The sequence below is a fragment of the Haemorhous mexicanus genome, chromosome 5 (assembly GCF_027477595.1).
Source record: "Haemorhous mexicanus isolate bHaeMex1 chromosome 5, bHaeMex1.pri, whole genome shotgun sequence".
NCBI classification, from domain to species: Eukaryota; Metazoa; Chordata; class Aves; order Passeriformes; family Fringillidae; genus Haemorhous; species Haemorhous mexicanus.
Genome location: NC_082345.1, coordinates 6,984,452 through 6,991,567, shown reverse-complemented (window position 1 = coordinate 6,991,567; position 7,116 = coordinate 6,984,452).

The following is a 7,116-nucleotide window of genomic DNA, read 5'->3' as shown; positions in this document are numbered from 1 at the left end:
ATCACTGACCTTTTTGGCTAACTTGCATGAGCTGCAGCTTGGAGATTAGCAACCATTTTTGGGCTGTGTTTCACTCAATCTGCTTGCTCTGACCATGGCTGGGGCACAGGATGTCCTGTGGGAGATACCACCACACCTGAAAGGTTTCTGTGTTCACCTGGGGAAGGAGCATGAGCACAGTGTTAGTAGACCCAGTGTCCATCTTCCTCCTTTATTTTGACAGCCCTGGCAGCTTTTGGAAAGCACTCAGAAGCCTTTTGTTTTACCATCTTTTGGAAGAGAGTTCACAAGCAAAGTGAGAACACTTTAATGCCTTATTAGAATGTTGGTGGTCAGGAGAGAAAGCCTCACTCATGCAAGGCTTTAATACATTGTTTTCTGATGGCCTGTTGTGTTTTGTCTTTGCACATCTTTCATTGCACTTATGCTTAAGGCAGAGAGAACTATTTACAGAAACTCACAATGTTTATTTAAAGAAGAGAAAAAAACCTATGAGAATTCAAAATGTACTTTGTAATATTCTTTGGAGCTGTTCCCCATGATTACATGTTTAAGTAAGACAACCAATAATTGTATATAACATGGAGACTTTCTATCCAAAGTATTTCATTTCATTTCATTTCATTTCATTTCATTTCATTTCATTTCATTTCATTTCATTTCATATTTCATTTTTTTAACCTCAGCCTGTACAGCTCCTAGCACAGTTGTCATACTGGGGAGCCTGTGTGTATGCTGCTGCAATAGCAGGAGATAATTAGTGTACCCTGCCCTGCTCCAGAGAACGAGTGCATGGACTGCATGAACAATATCCTGTTGCTCAACACTTCTCATTTGACTTTCTCAGATCCCCTATTTTGAAGATGATATTCCCACAGCCTCACTCTGTGATGCTCTGCAATGTTGCTTTCCAGTGATATCAACAGGAATGGTATTGATCTGAATATATTCCCAGAGTGATCCTTGGAGCAAAATTTGTCGAACGAGTGTTATGTACAAATTCACCTCAATGTACAAAAGAAATTCAATTCTCCTCTTCAAAGCAGAGTGATAAAAGGATTCTGGGGACTGGATCAGCTTTGCAAGACAGTGAGGCTGGAAGTGAAGGACAACAGCAGCAACAACAAAATTGAAAAAGAGGATGGGGATGAAGAGAGAAAAGAAATACAATATCTAGGAGGCTTCAGTAATTAAAACCATATTAAATATCTGTGCTCTGCAAATTATACAAATTGATATAGTTTCAAAAAGCCATTACTGGGACTCCACTACGGGAGTTCAATATATTTTCTACCCTAGGGCTTTGTTCAGCAGAAATGTTAAGCAGGACGTCTGTGTGCAGGAGCCTGCTGAATACAGTGAAATGGGCTGCTTCATCTTCTCATCCCATTCAGCAAAAATTTAAGTGTCCTGTGAAAATATGTCTCAGTACTGCTGGGAACTTTTGCATAGAGCCAAAGAGAGGTGAAGGCTTCATTGTAATGTTCCTCTTGCTCCCTGCTGGGTCACTGTCTGTTCATTGCACTACAAAGCCCTGTTGCTTTCTGCCACAGAAATGAATTTGATATTTTCCTTTGGAGCAAAAATGGGTTTGGGTTAAATTCCACATGGGGGAACAAAACCTTGGGAACAGATGTGCATGAACTTTGTGTAAGAGCAAAATGTGAGTCAATTGTGAGTCAATTGTGATGAAGCCAAGGTGTTTCAGGCAGAAACACCAATTTTGTGTAGTGGTTTTCATTTGCCAATTAGAGATTTCACCAACTTCTAGATTTCCCAGCCAACACACCAAAGAGCTTGGTGGGTTCAGTGCTGGCTAATCACCAGTGCACTCACTTCCTGCTGTGAGATAGGATTAGGAGAAAGGCTAAGCAGGCTCAAAACTTGAAGGGGTATAAAGAAAAATTTATTAACATTAGCTAAAAGAAAGAGTAATAAGCATCAGAACAAAACCTTCAGAACATTTCTCCTTCCCCCACAACCTTTTCTTTCCCACTGACAATATAAAGAAACAAAACCTAAAATTTCAGTCAGTTTACCACTAGAATAGTCCTTCTTCTGTTCACTTAGGGAGAGAAGTCCCTCTTGTTAATGTTATGGGGACTTCCCAGGAAAAAACAGTTCTCTTGTGGTTCTCTCACGAATAGCAGCCACCTGGGGAAATCTGCAATTGTGAAGTCTCTCCCATTTTCCTCAAGCTTTTCCCACAGCTGTGTTTATGGGCCATGTCAGCTTATGGGGTACTGTTTTAAAAATGAGCTGTTCAAAGGCAAAAGTTCTCATTATCTATCTCTAAAATCATCTTCATCTCTGGGAACAGAAGTCTTCTTCTTCTGGGGGCACTCTTTTCTCCTTCTCTGTTCAAACTTCTCATAGGATCACAGCTACTTTAACATCTGCTTACTTTGGCATGGAGTCCTTTGCTTGATACCAGATTGAACCCTGCATCTCCCCATGGCTTTCATGTGTTACAGGGAAACAGAGTCTTTTGTCCACAGCTCTACAAAAGGATTTCAGCCTCAAGATCAAGGCATCTCCTCATCCCTCCCATCTGGGACTTGACTTCTTCTTCACTGACCTCGGTGTCTTCATGTTGCTCCTTTACTGTTGAGGTCTCTGCTGTCAAGATGACTCTGAAGTGTTAGAAAGTCTCTTTTGCCCAGCCCCGAGATTGAAGAAGAAGATGGGATTCCTTGGCTCTCATTCTCAAGGTTGTTTATTTGCTCTTATTTATTACATTGTCTTTCTGACCTGCTGAGGTCTGTCCAGCAGGTTGGGTTGAGGCACACTGACTGCTCTCAGGGCAGTGTTATCTTTTTATACTTTGTTTACAATAATTTACTTTATTTACAGGGAAGGAAAGAAGGAAGGAAGGACAGTGAATTTGTCTACTCTTTGTTTTCATGTGTGTAACTTATTAGTACATCTCAAATGGACTTGATTCTCCAGGAAAAAAAAAAATGTTAGCACCCTTTCCAATTTGAGAAGAGAAACATCCAGAATTTACTGATCAAATTTAACAATATTCCTTGAGCATCAAGGTCATTAGAGGTATTTTCAGAAGTGTTCAACATTATTTTATCTCATTTGAATTTTACTCCTCACTTCAAAATTAGTGATGTTAGCCCAGCATGAGAGCTTTAGGAATCACTCTGCATTGATTTAGATCTCACAGGTGGTGATTGCCCTGTAGTGACATCATGAATGTGAATCAGGGCTGGGTTACACTCTCAGGACTTGCTTCAACCCAGGCACAGCTCCTGCTTGGAGTAAGGTGCTGGAGTTCTTTCTGCACTGACTGTGCAGAAACAGGAGGAGCCTTTTCCAGAAAGAACCATTTTCTTGAGCAGCTTTGCCCAAATATCCAAGACTATGTGGAGTTTAGCTCCCTTCCCATACAGGCTGCTCTATCATATGGGGACCATACTAGAATTTGGGTTTTCAATAGGACTATACTTTGTATGTCATTTACTTGGATTTAAAAGTGTGTTTAAAGAGATTCAAAATGTTCTTTCAGAACTAAAAGAATTGACTCAGAAGAAAACTCTTTTAACTCTTCCCAGGGAAAATGTACACAAAAAGCTCCTGTAGTGCATCATGCTTCCAAAAAGCAGCTCATTCACTTTACCAGACACTGTGGAGTAGGTGATATGTGAGCAGCAGCACAAAAAACCTAAGTTTGGTATTTAGAATAAAAATAAACTGTGTAGGGAATGGAGGTGACTTTACTTCTTTGCCCCCAAATAAGGTGTACGTACCTAGTGTTTGGGTATGGAGGGATGAGTAAAAGAACTTCAGTCAATCCTTCACATTCACTCTTGACTAGAATGGAATGTATGGCTCTTTTACCTGCAGTTCTACATTGTACTTACTGATGCAGCTGTTTTTTTAAAAAAAACAGCATGGGGGCAGTGCTGCTTGGCTTGCAAATGTGACAAAAAGTTTGATATGAACAGATATTTTTTCCTTGCATTGACATGTCGGCATTTTTCAGAAGTTCTTTTACCTGTGGGTATGACAACACAGAGAGACATTTTTCAAGGTCTAGAATGAAAGCAAAAGCCCAGCTGACAGTTTACACTGGCACATAACCCACTGGAAGTTTGTCAAATGCACAAAAATGCTGGTAGCATTTTGCATTTAAAGGGCCAGATATTTTCAGCAGATGGAATCAGGCATTCTCCACTGAAGTCAGTAAGAGTTGTTAATACATAGAATAGAATTTTGTCCATCTTGAGATTCAGAGTCTGCTTGGGGTGTCTGATTCTGTGATTTAGACAGAAGGCTAAAATGAGATAGCTGGGAAATCAGGGGAGATAGAGAGATGAAAGGACAGGATGAAAGGCAGACCAGGAAAGTTCTTATAACACAATGAGAGAACAAGGGAGATGTTTATAATCAGAGAAATGCTCAGAGCTGACAATGGAAAGGAAAACATTTAATTGCAAACAATGGACTTGAGAGCACAAGAAGAAGAGCTCCTACCTCAAGAGAAAAGCCAGAATGTAAGCCTACATAGGCACATAACACCTCCTAAAATCAAAGAAATTGATCATTTGGAGGAAAAGTCAGATCTCCAAAGTTGTTGGGGATCCAGTCAGAGGGATAAATATTTTTACAAATTTAGTCCTAAGGCTCTCAACCTTCAGTGTTGGGGAAATCTGTGTTCCAGAACTGGGCTGCAGATAATGTAACTGAATGTAGAATGACAGAAAAGTCAGGTGAGTCAAATCCTGAATTCTTTGCTAGAACATAGACAAGGAAATTTGTCTTTAATAATGATAGGATGAAGACTGCAGAAAAGCCTCAAGATGTTCTGTTAAAAATGCCAGATTTGCAGAAGTAAGTTTTTGAGACAGGCTGAAGTGAGTCTTTTGATTGCACTTTAAAATCCGTACCTGCTTTTACATTTTGGCAATATCCTAGGACAGATCTTGGCTCCTGGCAGATTGGTACTGCAGCTTCTTCAGTTTTCAGTGTAATCCTTTTCCAATAAAGAAGGCCAGGATACTGTGTTTAAATCTCTCTAGAGTCTTCAGGTTAGGAAGGATCTTGTGTTTGTCCTGACTGAGACTAAGAATATTTCTGTGAAGTCAGTATGTGTGAATCATTTTGGTGGATGTGGAAGAAGTAAAGCAAGAAGATAAACATGTTCAGGAAAACCTTGAGACTTCTTAAAGCCTAGCAGTATCTTAAACTTCTTTTAAGTTTGTTTACATTTGAAAGATAGTTGCACTTAAGAAATAATAGTTTAAATAATTTCAGTTAAGAGGGGATTGCCAAAATTCAGCAGAGATTTTTTTCATGGTTGAAAGGATAAGTTCTCTTTTCTCATGCTGAATTTCCAAAAGAATTGCAATGCAGTCTGTTCTTGTTTTTGCCTAGTGTTGTGTCATTAATAGCTGGGGTAGTATCAGCTTTCAAGTGCACAATGTAGAAATGATCCAAGGAGAATAAATTCTGCTTCTGGGACCCTGATTTTACTCCAGTAAAGGATGGGAAAGAACACAATGCCTCTTGCAACTGCATGCTAGACTTACCTTATAAACCTGAGAAGAATAAGTGATTCACAGTTCTGGTGAAGGAATTGTGGGAATGTGGACACTTGTAATGAGACAGTGAAGATGTCAAAGACTTGGAAAACAATCCACAGGATCAGATCTTTAGACAAATCTTTCAGCCTCCTGCATACCTTAGAGTATGGCTAGAGTAGAGCATTTCACTGTTCTTCATATCCCTTCCCTCTGATAATCATGGGGAATTAATTAATTTCCTGACTCATTTTGCCTCTCCCAAAGGTTTTTCTACCAGAGACAAGAGCTGGCTGAATCTCTCAGTTTCACCAAGATGACTAACCATTGTCTCTAGTCTCCAGATAAATCTTGTGAGAAGAGGAAAATGTTACTTCCATAAAATAATTCCTGTTCTCTAAAGCATCTTCTCAGTTACAGCAGAAAGATGATCCTAAAAGGGGAAGAAATATATTGCAGGATGGAGGTATCCAGAAAATAACAGGGCAAACTACACATCTTGGACAGATTGGATAGCCTTAAGCCCCTCAGTGGGGCTTCAAGCTCTGCCCTAGATTTCATGTTACTTTGCTGGTTCTGAAGTTTCATTACCACTGGCTTCCACCTGTAGAAAGAGCCCCTGCTCTTGCAGAGAGGTTGACAGTGGCTTTTATGACAGTGGCTGGGGTACACTGTTAGTCACTTCAAGGACTTTCCCAGGGCAACCTGTATCAAGCAGATGTTTCCTTCTTTTTCAGCTCCTCATGATCTCACCATTTTCAGACCCTTTTCCTTGCCAGTTTGGGAACAGGATTTGAAGTCCATGGAATGTGCAATGTCATTAATTCATTCATTGCCTCTCAGTACTTAATTCCTCCATGTCTTTGTGGCACTTTCTGTAGGAAAGCGAGAATATTGCACAATGGTATGTGGGAATGTGAATTTCCAAGTTAACTGTAATAAAAATAATTTAGTGCCTTGCTGTCCTCTGTAAATTTGCAAGTCTTGTTTTGAATCAGCTATAATATCTCATAAGGGAGGAACATCATCAGCTCTTGTGGGGACTTGAAATGCGAGATTTGACTCGCAGATGTTTGATTCTTGGCTATCTGTAATTAGATGTATGGGAAGAAAAAAGTTTTGTGTGTTTTGTGTTCTTGATACAACAGTTGGTCCTGAGTCTCTGTATGCAGGAATATTGTTACAAATGTTATTTATTGGTCTTCCATTGATACTGTACTGTGCCTTTTTAGGTAATCTCATCAGACAGGTCAATCTGTCAGTACATTTCTGCAATAACTTTTAGCAGGTTCTGATTTAGAAATGTTTGCACATATAAGTAACTTTCTTACCAAGAACTGTAAAAGTGGTACACATGCATTAAACTTTTCATGAGTGCTTGTAAAACTGGCTATTGTATTTGTGGGGTGCCCCGTGGCAGGAAGGAATGATGAATCTGACTCCATGTTCTTAGAAGACTAATTTATTATTTTATGATACTGTATTATATTAAAGAATACTAAACTAAACTATAGTAAAGAATAGAGAAAGGATACTTACAGAATGCTAAAAAGATAATAATGAAAACTCGTGACTCTTTCCAGAG